The sequence below is a fragment of the Coenobita brevimanus genome, chromosome 22 (genome assembly GCF_032717465.1).
Source record: "Coenobita brevimanus isolate Jiangsu-jjx chromosome 22, ASM3271746v2, whole genome shotgun sequence".
Lineage (NCBI taxonomy): Eukaryota > Metazoa > Arthropoda > Malacostraca > Decapoda > Coenobitidae > Coenobita > Coenobita brevimanus.
Genome location: NC_136975.1, coordinates 43,055,752 through 43,069,577, shown reverse-complemented (window position 1 = coordinate 43,069,577; position 13,826 = coordinate 43,055,752). Strand labels below are relative to the sequence as shown.

The window sequence follows — 13,826 nt, the reverse complement described above, 5'->3', positions numbered from 1 at the left end:
ACCATCACTGGTGTTGCTGCCTTTTCTGCTGCTATCTCCTGCTCAAGGTGGGTGGAGCATAGGCATCTGTTATCGCATCTTGGGGGGACAATGTCGCATACTCGGGGTAACCCCGGATTTGTGCCACTCTTAGCTGCCTGTTTCGCTTCCAAGGAGTTCAGTTTGCATTAAAAAAAAAAAAAAAAAAAAAAAAAAAAAAAGTCCTCGCACACAAGGGGAATCGCGTACTCGGAACTCGCGCACTGTGGGGGTGTACTGTATAATATACTGTGTATATATATATATATATATATATATATATATATATATACATACAGTAACCACTTTATTTTCCAGACTCCCCACTACCCAGACATTTTGGGCCCGGGCCTTTGGAACCCAAAAATGGCCAAAAAACATAAAGAAACAAAAATAATCCGACTTTTTTCAACCGTAGTTTGAATTTGGCGCACAGCGCTGAACAGCTGTGTTTACGCTGAGCCTCTTGCTTCCCCCTCCCCAGTTACCATCTAACTACCATCCTAACTAGACGTGTATTGCAATGGATGCCATATGTGCTCGTTTTTGTGAGTAAACGGTGAATAAACTGCAATACCTCGCCACTAGACCACATGGGAATTTACAGTGTTGTTCAGTGTTACGAAATTAGAATTCAGAGTGCAAAGATTAAGTACAGAGTGCAAACTGGTGGTTGAAACTGGTGTGGTGCAATTAAGAACAGAATGTGCAGTGTTAAACAATTATAATTCATAGTGCAAAGGATTAAGTACAGCACAACACTGGATTACTGTATGTGCTTCAAGAGCATTTTCACCACTGCCAGAGCCTTAGAGAAGATGAGTTAACCTTTGTAATGAACGGCCATGGACGTATTGTAAGTACAGTAATCCCTCCAATATCTGACGTAATAGAGCCATAGGCAGGTCCGGATACTGGTCCTGTCCGGATATTGGGTCCCAGCTTATGGACTTGTACTTATGGACCCTAACTCAGAGAAACACCTATACAACTCCCTCTGGACATGCATAGCACATATTTAAGACCCAAAGCACACCAATAAGGCACATAAATGACTGAAATAAATGCAAAAGAAGCATAAAATGAGGGTTTAGAAGTAGGTTCATACAATATTAAACATTCTGGTTACTGGCTCCTGGACTGGTACTTATGGACCCTAACCTAGCCTAACTCAGCAAAACACCTTCCTACTGCACATGCATAGCTCCTAACACCCTATTCACACCAATAAAGGACATTAAAGAGTGAAATGAGGTGTTTGAGGTAAGTATAGTATGGAAAAAGTACAGTATGAAACATTCTGCCTACTTACAGCAAGTCCATGTCCACCTCGATGAATAATGGCCTCCTCTCGGACTCTGACAGTAAGAAGGATTTCCTGGAGCACTTCCAGAACACTGTTCATGAAGTCTTGCACTGAACTTAGTCAATCGCACTCAGAAGTCGTTCTCTTCACAGTGCGCACTCTTGTCTAACTAATGCTCCATTGTAACTTACTAAGTGTTGCACTCTGCACTTTAACTTTTCCCATTCTTCTAATAATTTTCTAAAGCAAAAACAAACAAGTCTATTTATGTTAAATTTTGTTCCAAATTAGTCTTTTCACTCACAACTGTAAATCCTTAACACAACACACTGTTTCTTTTCACTGCACAACACTGTAAATTCCCGTGTGGTCTAGTGGAGAAGTTCTTGCTGTTTATTCACTGTCAGAGTCCGAGAGTATCACTGGCAGGTGACCTAGGGGTGCGTCGCTGGGTCGTGGTGATGGTGTACCCACAGAAGACGAATTTGAAGACAGACGCAAACTCACGTCGAGCGGTGACTCCACCGTGGCTGATGTGCTGGGCTGTGGCTCGGAGCATGAGGGCCTGTCTTGGGGAGGCAATGGAGTGGAGCCAGGGCTGGGCACAGTGGGGGTCACGGGCCTGAAAAAACTGTCAGTGGTTGATTTGCGCAATAACCGATGATTCTGACGATTGATGATGCGCTGCCTAAAAGCACGCACTTCCTCCCCAAGTCCCAAGGGCCCCATCTCCCTGTCGCAGTACGGGTGTTCCAGGTAGTCTAGGACGAACTCTAGGTGTTCCCGGAGTGAGCTCAGCTTGGGGATGGCTGGAGTAGTGTCCTGCTGAGAGGAGTCCGCATCATCGTCGCCTTCCTCGTCGGAATCTTCAAGCTCGGTACTGACACCTGCAACTGAAGACGCGATCTCGATATCAGACAATGTCTGATACCCAGGATCGCCCTCGTCGTCATCCAACCACTCACGAGCATCGTCCACATCAACATCGTCGCCGTGCGTACATAGCCGTGCATGGAAGTCATCCACGTCAAACCCTAGAAAATCGTACTCCACATCCGTTCCGAGAAGCAGACGAGACCAACCATTTTCCAGAGTCTTCACAGAGACTTCCTTCCATGCACTAGCCCAGTTGTACAGTGCAGACTTGATGTTGTAGCGGTGAAGGTTTTCCAAAGTCGGCTGGCCTCATGTGTCCCGTCCCTCCCTGCACTCGTCCTCGTCCTTGAGAACAACCATCACCTCGTCCAGGAACTTCCGTCGGTATAGGTGCTTTGTTGCCACGATCACTCCTTGGTCCATTGGTTGGATGAGAGCAGTCGTATTAGGTGGCAGAAACATGCACCTAATCCGGCCATTCTCAGCCACCAAGTCCTTGTCGCATGGGTGGGCAGGTGCACTGTCGAGGAGAAGGAGGGCCTTTACCTGGTCGCGTGGGATTCCCAGTGTCTCCATTTGGTAATTGATGACCTCCTTGACGAAGTGGCGGTGGAACCAGTCTTTGAAGATCACAGCTATAAACCATGCCTTCAAAGAATGGTACCAGACGACAGGAAGGACATCCATCATCCCATGAAGACACCGAGGCTGCTTTGCACAGCCAACAACAACGGGCTTAAGCTGGTGCATGCCGTTAGCATTGGCACAACACAAAGCAGATATCCGTTCCTTGGAGAGCCTGCGGCCAGGTACACACTTCTCTGTCTCCTCGGCTAGAGTGTTTGTTGGCAAAGAGCGATAGAATAGACCAGTTTCGTCAGTGTTGTAGACTTGACCGAGAGTGAGGCCCTTCCTGACGATCAAGCCCTTCACCTTGTGCCGAAACTCGTCAACTCCATCCTCTTTAGCGTCCAAAGCTTCGCCATGAGCTTTACGGTTGGTAAGGCCATGCCGTAACTTGAACGCAAAGAGCCAACCCTCGGATGCCTTGAAGCCTAGGGTGTCGTGAAGCCTGGCGAACTTCTCAGCAGCAGCCTTCAGCTCCGTTCCACGTACCAACACACCAGCAGCACGTTGCTGTCGATACCAAATCAACGTGGAGCGGTCAATTTCAGCAAACTTGGGAGTAAACATCACCTTCCTCTCCATGTTGCGTTTGCTTCTCGACGAGAAGTCAGCCGTGCACTGCATGAGTTTGTCTCGGGATCTCTTAATATCGAACAAAGTAGATCGGGCCAGGTTGAACTCGCGGAGAATGCGGGAAGAAGACCACCCCGCATCTACTTTTTCCAATATCTCCCGTTTCTTCTCCAGAGTCAACACCATTCTCTTCCTTTTCTCAGGTGGCAGGGCCATCATCACACACACTAAGAGGAGGCCCGAGAGCAGCAGGAGTGCCTGTAGCAGGTAAGGCACCACCACAAAAGCGAGTACGTGGGCAGCCATAACGACAAGCGTGCACTCGCGGCGAGAGACAGGCAGAAAGTGGGGAGGATGCAGCGGCGTTCTATCAGACGTTGGAGGAATGACGCGCCACAACAATGCTCTCCCGCGCCGCACGCGGCAAGTTCAAATTACGGGTGGGAATTTTTTTTTTTTTTTTTTTTTTTTTTTTTTTTTTGGCCGGTTTTCGGACCATTTTGGGAATGTTGGATCCTGGGACGATTATGTCCGGTTAGTGGGGATGTTCGGATATTGGGCGTTCGGATATTAGAGGGATTACTGTACTCTGTACGCTGCTCAATATTTTCCATACTCACTTCTGATTCTTCATTCTGTGGTTCCTTTTCATTTACTTCATGCTTTCTGTCCCTTATTTGTGTGAATAGGGTCTTAAATAGGTGCTATGCGTGTCCAGTAGAGAGTTATGTAGGTGGTTTTCTGAGTTAGGGTAGGTTAGAGTCCATAAGTATCAGTCCAGGAGGCAGGGGCCCACTATCCGGATGGACCCACTTTCCGGACATGCCTTTGGCAGTAGTACATTGGATAATGGGAAGATTACTGTACTGTATATATACTCATATACAGTATATATATATATATATATATATATATATATATATATATATATATATATTTATGCAGTCAAGTAAAGTCGCCTAAGGCGCGGTTAATTGGTTCTGGACAATGCCCATGCCATAGAAAACCACGTCATGCAAATAACTAAACCTATTGGAAAAATGCAATTTGGTTCTGGATGTTCGCTCAAAGTTCCCTTTTTCACCCCACTTTTCCCCAAACCCCACTTTACATACGCACACAATCAAGCAGTCAGTCAGTGCATGTATTACACACAAATTAAACAATAAACAATAAATAATAAAGAGCACAATATGTAACAACAGGCACAAAAAATGGGTGGGTGATCAAATAACAAATGGTCTGGCTGCACACTGATCAGGGCCTGAACAGTAGGCGAGGGCTGAGGTTTGCTCTCCGGCTGCCAGAGGAATTTCCCCATGCATTTCAAACCTTGCTGTCCCCGCGCCATAGGTATAGTTAATGTGCATGGTTCATTTTTGGGGGTCTCGCACCTTGCCGTGTCACAGAAAGCCATGCCATAGAAGCACGCCCCATAGGCGACTTGACCGTATGTATATATATATATATATATATATATATATATATATATACTGTATATCATCATCATCATCATCATCATCATCATCATCATCAGCCGTTGAGGTCCACTGCAGGACCAGCCTATCCCTACCGAAGCAGGGACAATACAGCCTTCATGCTGTGGCTTAGGCCGTCTGGTAGAGACTGTATGTAAGGTGAGAAGTGATTGTAGTGTTGTAGCAGCTTTGGATGTGTGTGTAGTCTGTGAACCAAGTGTAATCAGCCCGCCTTAAGCCGATTGGGTGCAAGCATGCTAGTATGCGACACTGGTTCAACCACAGCACCCCTTGTGTCTGCCAAAGTAGCAAGTTGCTTGGTGAATGCTTCCCAAAGTTTTTACAACACTGGCGGGAGGCAAACCAGCGCTCACCAGCATGCGAAACGCACACTTTACCACTGTACCACAGAGGCTCCATATATATATATATATATATATATACAGTATATATATATATATATATATATATATATATACAGTATATATATATATATTTTTTTCTGTATCTATCTATCTATCTATACTTTATATATATATATATATATATATATATATATATATATATATATATATATATATATATATACTTTTATATATATATATACTGTATATACAGTATATATATATGCAGTATATATATATGTAGTACTCCCTTAATTATCCGATGTAATAGGGTCAAAGGCATGTCTGGGTAGTGGCAATATCTGGATAATGAACAATATCCCCCATACTATACCCAGACCCTGCATATACCCAACCTCCAACCTATAGCTAACCTATTTGTACAGTACCTATGCTTATTTTGCCAGTGTTTTCTCACCATTCAGGCATATTTAGACATCAAAACACTCATAGGAATATCCAAAATAATTTTAAACACCAAGGAAACCATAGAAACAAAACATTGAAAACCAATAATCACCCTACCTATACACTACTGTATATACACTTGGGCAGGTAGAAAGTGCGAAAAAAATATTGGGATGCATAGAGAGATCTGGCACTTCCCTGTAGTAAGCCCACGTATCTTTATGAATGATTCACACAGAACCTAGAGCCTGTGTCAGGTGGACTGAAGAAGCACCCCAACCCTTTAAGTATCGCCAACATCTCTGTGGGCAATACTCCTGTACGGGGTTCATCTCATTATAAATGCATTGCATTAGAAACACAGAAATTTAGTTGGATAATCAGTAACATTCATATATTATGAGATGGTTACCTTAAAATTCTTCCCAGTAGCTCCACTTAATTACTTTCACATCCATGAGGTGCACACAACATTGTTTTGTAACATCAAACAGGGACTGGGTAACCAAATATCCAGTTTTATCACTTGATGTAGTGCTGCCTACTTTTTCCTTAGCCTTTATCATTCTTTTTCTGTGCCTGCCTTCCTCTCTTCCTATTTCTCCCATTTTTCCTGTCACTTCTTATTGCTTTTCTTTCCCTTACAGGTGGCTTTACATCGAGTGACAAGCCAAATGGTTTCATGTAAGCCAAGAAACCATTTACAACTCTGGGTGGTAACCATATAACCAAACCATACGTGCTCCCTACATGTCAACAAGTGGGTTGGTGGAGGGTTAGTGTCCCTCCTTGTAAAACAAATAACTCAAAGTCAAATTACCACCCCTTTCGGGATTATGGCGTCTGGCAATAGATAGATAGATAGAATTTGCAACGCCCAACCAACACCGAAATGTCCTCCACAATGTTTGGAGTAGAGGTTAGAAGAGAGACAGTGATGAAGACAGTGGAATGAAGAAGTTACCAAATGGGTAACTTGTGTCATTGAACACTGGTGGCCATGGGGTTGTTCCCTCATTTGAAAATGTAATTACAATGATTGATGCTACTTAGTGTAAATTATCAATATTAGATTCGGTAAAGATAGCATTTCTGGTTCCCATTGTTAGAGGTCAGCATATATTAGTCTGATTCGCTGGACTTTGTTTCAGTAGCTTCAAAGATCATGAATAAATGAAGCTACCAGCTGACATGCTGCTCTTCTGTGCTATGTTGCCAGTTACTCTTTTATTCTCCATGTTCGTCCATTAAACACTGTTGCTTTCTCTATAAACTGTTTCCTACTACTTATTAGTTATTAACCTTCATTTATGCATAATATGATGAGGATATTTGCTTCACCACCACTGAAAAGCTCAGTCAATCACGTTCCACCTGACAAAGGCTCTAGGTTTTGAGTGATTAATTCATAAGATACGAGGGCTTACTACAGAAAAGTGCCAGATCTCTCCATACACCCCAATATATTTTTTGCACTTTATACTTGCTCAACTGAACAATACCCCTTTTAATTTTGGCACAGTTTTTAGGTCAATCTGCCATATTTAGATATCAGAACACACAATGGAATATCGAAAGTAATGCTAAACACCAAGAAAACCATTTAAAAAAAAAATCTGTCTTACCAGACACTCCAATCCCATAAATGGCGGCCACAAACAAATCATCTCCACGTCGCCCTGTACCCCGCCATTTCATTGCCTTGCTCCCACCTCACACCCCCTTCTCTCATATACCTCTCCAGTCCATCCCTCCTTCTCATCCTCGGTCTCCCCCTCCCTCTCCCCCCTCCACCCCAGTCATATACACTCTCTTCATCAGTCTTTCATTCTCCATCCTCACCACATGGCCATACCACCTGCATATACAGTATGCCTTCAAATTTAGGCAGTGTTTTCCAGTCATTCTGCTATATTTGCACATCAGAATGCACATAGGAATATCCATATTAATGCTAAACACCAAGAAAAGAATGCATGAACAACCAAAATCTACAAAAAACTTGAAGACAGTTGGAAAATCAGTTATCTTTGTGTGATGCGAGTGATAGCTGGTCCCGGGGGCACAAAAGAAGAAGAAAAAATAAAGCCAAATACAGTATGCCACTGGAAATTGGATATATTGGTATAAGTGGTATATTATCATCTTAGCTGGTGTTTATGCTATAAGTTAAGCTAATAAAAACACAGAAAACTGATGAGTAAAATAACAAAGCTGCAGTGAGAATAAAAGTTGTTCAAGAGTAAAATTTACCTCCATATAACGTCCCACCATCCTAGTGCAAAATTTTGCCCGCACCTTACAAGACTTAAGCATATGTCTTGATGCAGAATATCATGAGCATTCTCATGGATTTTATGGAATTTTGATATGGCCAATAGTATTCAAATACATTGCCAAAAAAATTTTAAAGTCATGGGTCAGTGCTTTCAACGCGAAGGAGGGGAGGGAGTGAGGGGGGAACTGGGAGGCAGGGCTAGTAAGGCAGGGAGCAGGGGAGGGTATGGAGGGGGGATGGGAGGGGGGAGAAGCGAGGCTGTGGTCAGAATTTTCACCCTTCTGTTACTAGGCGGATGGGCACTTCCAGCTGACTTGTGGCTTGTCTGTGTTACACGTGCACTGGCAGTTGGGAAAGACTATTCCTGGTGGCCATGCGACTTTGGACATTTGGTGGGGATGTGTGGGGTATTTTGACACCGCTTGTTGGTTACAGTCAGTATTACTCAGGTGCTGTAGGTTCGTAGGGAGTGAACTTGCCAGCCTGGAACTTATGACCATTCAGTACAGGGGCGGATGGACATATTAGCTCAGGTTGTAGGTTACGGCCTATTTCCCGTGCAAGGCCAGAGCCCAGTGGCCACTATACCGATTGTTTGAACATGTCGGCTTGCCAGCCAAAGTCTCTTGGGGACTTACGTATGGATAATTGCAAGTAAATTTGGATAATGGTTTAATAGAGCCAAGGTCCAGTATCCATATAATGAACAGATGGGGATACTGCATGTCCGGATAAATGAAAGATTACTGTATATACTCGACCTTCCATTTCCTGTACCCTTATTTCCTGGATTTCGGATTTCACGGACATGGGCCGAGGCTGGGCATTATTATCAAATGCTGACATGTGCCTGTACAAGTCCAGGATTCTTACAAAAGTCCGACCATTATTCTCTCAGATGAAACTATAAGCAATCTGCCACACAACACAGTCTAATTGTAGGAAGGTTTAGATTCAGTAAAGGCCATTTGTAACACACACAAGAAGATATTTTCATACGTGAAAAGCATCATGGTCATCATCCTGCTTCACCCTACCAGTTCCTTGTAACTCGTGGCAGGATCCCATTGCCTCTTACCTTTCTCAGATGCGACTATGAATAATTTATTGCATGACATAGTAAAATTTAAGGAAGGCTTGGGCACAATAAAACTCATAAGTAATACAGAGAAAAATATTTTCTTTCGGATAAAGTCAATGGTATCCATTCCGACTCACATAGCTCACCCGACTCGGTGCGACTGAATACCGAATTGGCACTTTTAATTGGAAAAAATTTAAATTTTTTTAACCACAGAGGTTCATACACACCTAACTGAACTCTGATAAAAAATTCTACTTAATATTACTCAATTAAAAAATTAGGTTTCAGAGCTAAAGTGCACCAGTATTAGCAAATATTTCCCTTTCAGATAGTCAGCATGCGTTGACAGACTTCTTTAGTGCATAAATTTTTATTTTGGGTACAATTAAATGTATCTGCGTTGTATGTCGATATTTATGCAAAACAAAAGTCTGTCAAGGCGAGTTGTTAGGCTAGAGGCAAAACACTTCTGCTAACTTTAAGAAATTTTCACTGTGAATCCTGATTTTCTGTTAATAATTAAATTAAGCACAAAGGACATTCTGAGGGTAGGAACGTGGAATGTGAGAGGAGTGAATGATGAAGTGATAGAGAGAGAGATTGTCCAGGTGCTTGAGGATGCAAAAGTGGATATATGTGGATTGACTGAAACTAAATGGAAAGGTGAAAGGATGAGAGAATGGGAATACGGTGTAGGTATATGTGCGGGAGTCAGTGAGAATGAGAGGGCAAGAGAGGGAGTATGTCTGATGATAAGCAAGAAGTGGAAGGAGAATATAAGAGAGTATGGAACAGTGGGTGCAAGGATTGTATGGGTGAGGATGAAAGTAGGTATACAAGCATGGGCGATTGTATGTGTGTATGCTCCAACAGAGGATCGAGTGGCAAGAGTGAAAGATGAGTTTTGGGAGAGAGTAGAAGCATGTATGGACAAGATTGAGAGGAGCGAGAGAGTGCTGTTGATTGGAGACATGAATGGCAAAGTTGGGAATGTACGAGTGGATGGAGTGGTTGGTCAGTGGGGTGTGCCAGCTGAAGTAGATGGGAATGGTAGTGCTTTGGTGGACATCTGTGCTGGTAAGGGGTTGGCAATAGCCAACACCTACTTTCGTCATAAGATGATCCACCGGTATACATGGAGAGTAATGAGGAGGATGGATGGTGAACTTGTTGAACGAAAGGCAATGATAGACTACGTGTGTGTGGATGAGCGAATGAGAAGACAAGTGTTGGATGCAAGGGTGTGGAGAGGGTGGGGGAATGGAGTCTCGGACCATCACTTAGTGATGGCCAAGGTAGAGCTGCAAAGAAAGTGGTTGAGGAGGCGAAGGGGAAGACAGGAGGAAGCAGCTCCTGTGAGAGGAGTGGAGAAATTGCAAGATAGTGAGAAAAGGACAGAGTATAAGAGCATAGTGGAAGAAAGATTGGGAAGGTATGAGCTAGAGCAGATGGAAGGGGTAGAAGACGTATGTAAGATATTCACGGAAGAGATAAGCGCAGCGTGTGAGGCGGTTTGTGGAGTGAGGAGGAGATGCAAGGGTGTGCAAGGGACAGCATGGTGGAATGATGAGGTGAAACGAGCTGTGGAACAAAAGAAGAAGGCATATGGTGAATGGTTGGCGAGCAGAGGTAGGGGAGAAGATGAGAGAGAGAAGAGAGAGGTATATGTGAGCAGGAGAAGGGAGGTTAAAAGACTGGTGAAGGAGAGTAAGAAGAAAGTGGATGAAGAGTTTGGGAGGAATCTGAGTGTGAAATGGAGGGAGAGTAAGAAATTGTTTTGGAAGGAGGTAAAGAAAGTAAGGCAGTGTGAAAGGGGAAATAGTAGGGGAGTGAAAGATAGGAATAATAAATTGTTGGTGGAGAAGAGAGAGAAATTGAGGAGATGGAAGGAGCACTTTGAGGATTTGTTGAATGTAGAGAGTGAGAGCAGTGTGAGTATAAGTGGTTGGGGAATGGCTGGGGGAAGAAGAGATGAGAGGAGGGAGGAAGAGATCAGTAGGTCAGAAGTAGTGGAAGCGATGAAGAAGATTAAGCTGGGAAAGGCCTCAGGAATTGATGGAGTGTGTGGTGAAATGCTTAGGTATGGGGGTGAGATTGTTGTGGAGTGGATATGGAAGTTGTGTAGATTGGCTTGGGAAGAGGGAAGGGTTCCAGAGGACTGGAAATCAGGTATAATTGTTCCTCTGTACAAAGGAAAAGGGGAGAGAGAAGTATGTGGTAACCATAGGGGTATTTGCCTTCTTAGTGTGACTGGTAAAATATATGGTAGAATACTCATTGACAGGGTTAGGCATATGACAGAGGAGCTAGTTGGAGAAGAACAAGGGGGATTTAAGAAGGGAAAAGGGTGTGTAGATCAGATATTTGTTCTAAGATGTTTAGTGGAGAAGTATCTAGAGAAGGGAAGGAAAGTGTATGCTGCCTTCATGGACTTGGAGAAAGCTTATGACAGAATAGATAGGCAAGGTATGTGGAAGGTATTAAGAATATATGGAGTGGAGGGGAAATTGTTGAGTGCTGTGAAGAGTATGTACGAGGGAGCTAGGGCTACGGTGCGAGTGGATGGTGAGCTGAGTGAGTTCTTTGATCTCAATGTGGGACTGAAACAGGGGTGTGTAATGTCTCCATGGCTGTTTAATATATATATGGATGGGGTTGTAAAGGAGGTACAATGTAGGGCAGTGGATGTGGGGGTGGCCCTAATGAATGAGGGTGAGATTTGGAAGCTTCCGGTGTTGCTGTTTGCTGATGATACAGTATTGTTGAGTGAAGATGAATGGGAGTTGCAAGGTCTGGTGAATGAATTTGGGACAGTGTGTAGGAGGAGGAAGCTGAAAGTTAATGTAAACAAAAGTAAAGTTATGGTGTTTGAGAGGAATGAAGTCACAGAGTGTGCAGTGAGGTTGGATGGTGAGGATATGGAGAATGTGAGTGCATTCAAGTACTTGGGTAGTGTGATGAGTAAGGATGGAACTTTGGGGGATGAAGTACGTGAAAGGGTACAGCAGGGAAGAAAGGTTGTTGGTACACTGAAAGCAGTGATGAGAAATAGGGAGGTGAGTATGGAAGTTAAGAAGTCACTGCATGATGGTATTGTGATCCCTACCCTGACGTATGGAAGCGAGGCGTGGACATTGCAAGAGGGGAACAAGTCAAGAGTGAGAGCAGTGGAAATGAGTTACTTGAGAGGAGCATGTGGAGTGACGTGGAGGGACAGGTTGACGAATGAAGAAGTGAAGGAACGTTGTGGGGTAGATGTGGATGTGGTTGAAAAGATTAGGAGAAATACACTGAGGTGGTTTGGACATGTGGAGAGAATGGAGAATGAAAGACTGACTAAGAGGGTGTATGTAGGTGAGGTGGAGGGAGGGAGAGGGAGGGGTAGACCGAGGATGAGGTGGAGGGATGGAGTTGAGAGGTATATGAGGGAGGGGGGGGTGAGTTGGGGGGAGGGGAGTCAAATGGTGGGTGACAGAGTGACTTGGAGGCATTTTGTCTGCGGCCACCCTTTGCGGGATTAGGGCGTCGGGCTATAGATAGATAGATAGATTAATTTTTGAATGGATTTCAGATAATTAGGTGTGCAAACCTATACGGAGATAAAAAAAATATTTTCCAATTAAAATTGCCGATTTGGTCCAAGATCGACATCGCATTCGGTGATTGCGTGTTTGTTCCTCGGTCAGCAGATGAGTGGTTGGCACACCTTGTGGTGTTCCATTCTTTGTTCATTCTCCTTTTTTTCCTCAGCTTTCTGATCTTCTTCTATCATATCCTCCACATTCTCGTTAACAACTGTCTAGCCAACCATTCTTTGGGTTGTAGCCAGCAAAATACCTCTGAACACAAGAGGAGTGTCCGCTAATGATGAGAGGGGGATATTATAGCAGTCTCCGCTAAACTTGCGAATTGCTAGACTCATATTGTGCTGAACTGAGGTGCCCACTTTTATATTTTCCATTTATACTGTATTTATATTTAAATTTCTTTATTTTAGTATGTACTGTATTTACAGTATATTTATGTAACTGTGTCATTGTTATTATTTTATGAACTCTTTGTGTTAATTAGGCTAGTATAGGTAGTCTACATTCCAGAATGCTCTAGAATATCGGAATAATTGCTGGACAATATTGGAGAATTCAGAGAAAGCGTGGTAAAAGTCTGGAGAATGGTATGTGGGTCTGGACTTTTGCGATTCCCGGACTTTTGGGGTTGCCGGACTGGTCTTCCCCTCCCCCCTTTAATCTGGGAAATGGAGGGGCAAGTGTATATATAAGTAGATACTGTATATACCAGCCTGTTGACAGAGCAATCTTTACAATGACAGGAGAGGGTAAGTACACGCTTTTTTTGTGTATCATTTGTGATTGGTTTGTAGGAAAAAATATATATAATTTTTGGAAAATCCAAATTATGAAAATAAGCCTGGTTGTGGGAAGGGGACAGGGTGCCGTGAACCTGGCATCAGGGGATTAATGAAGATTGGAATATGGAAGTTTTATTCATCAGTGGTCAGAAGAGAGTTTGTTTCCATGATATGTTTACATAGAAATGTTGTGAATGAGTTGGTGAAATGAGTGTATATGAGTGTACTTGCAGCTTTGAGGAGATATGAAGGACCAAGAAGGTGGCTGGATGTGGTAAATGGATGCATGGGACAGGTGGAACTTGATGAAGTTAAAGAATTATCAGATCAGAGTGGATGAATGAAATATGTATGGACAAACTTCACCTTATTTGTGGCCATGTTTGCACTCAACTGAATTATCTT

At 43.4% G+C, this 13,826-nt stretch overlaps 1 protein-coding gene across 1 annotated transcript in view; it reads left to right on the top strand.

Annotated features, from left to right (window-relative positions):
• The window catches only part of LOC145392529 (RNA-binding protein 42-like), a 112,889-nt gene that overhangs the window by 16,276 nt on the left and 82,787 nt on the right, over nt 1–13,826 (top strand). The gene's annotated exons all lie outside the window — the stretch shown is intronic.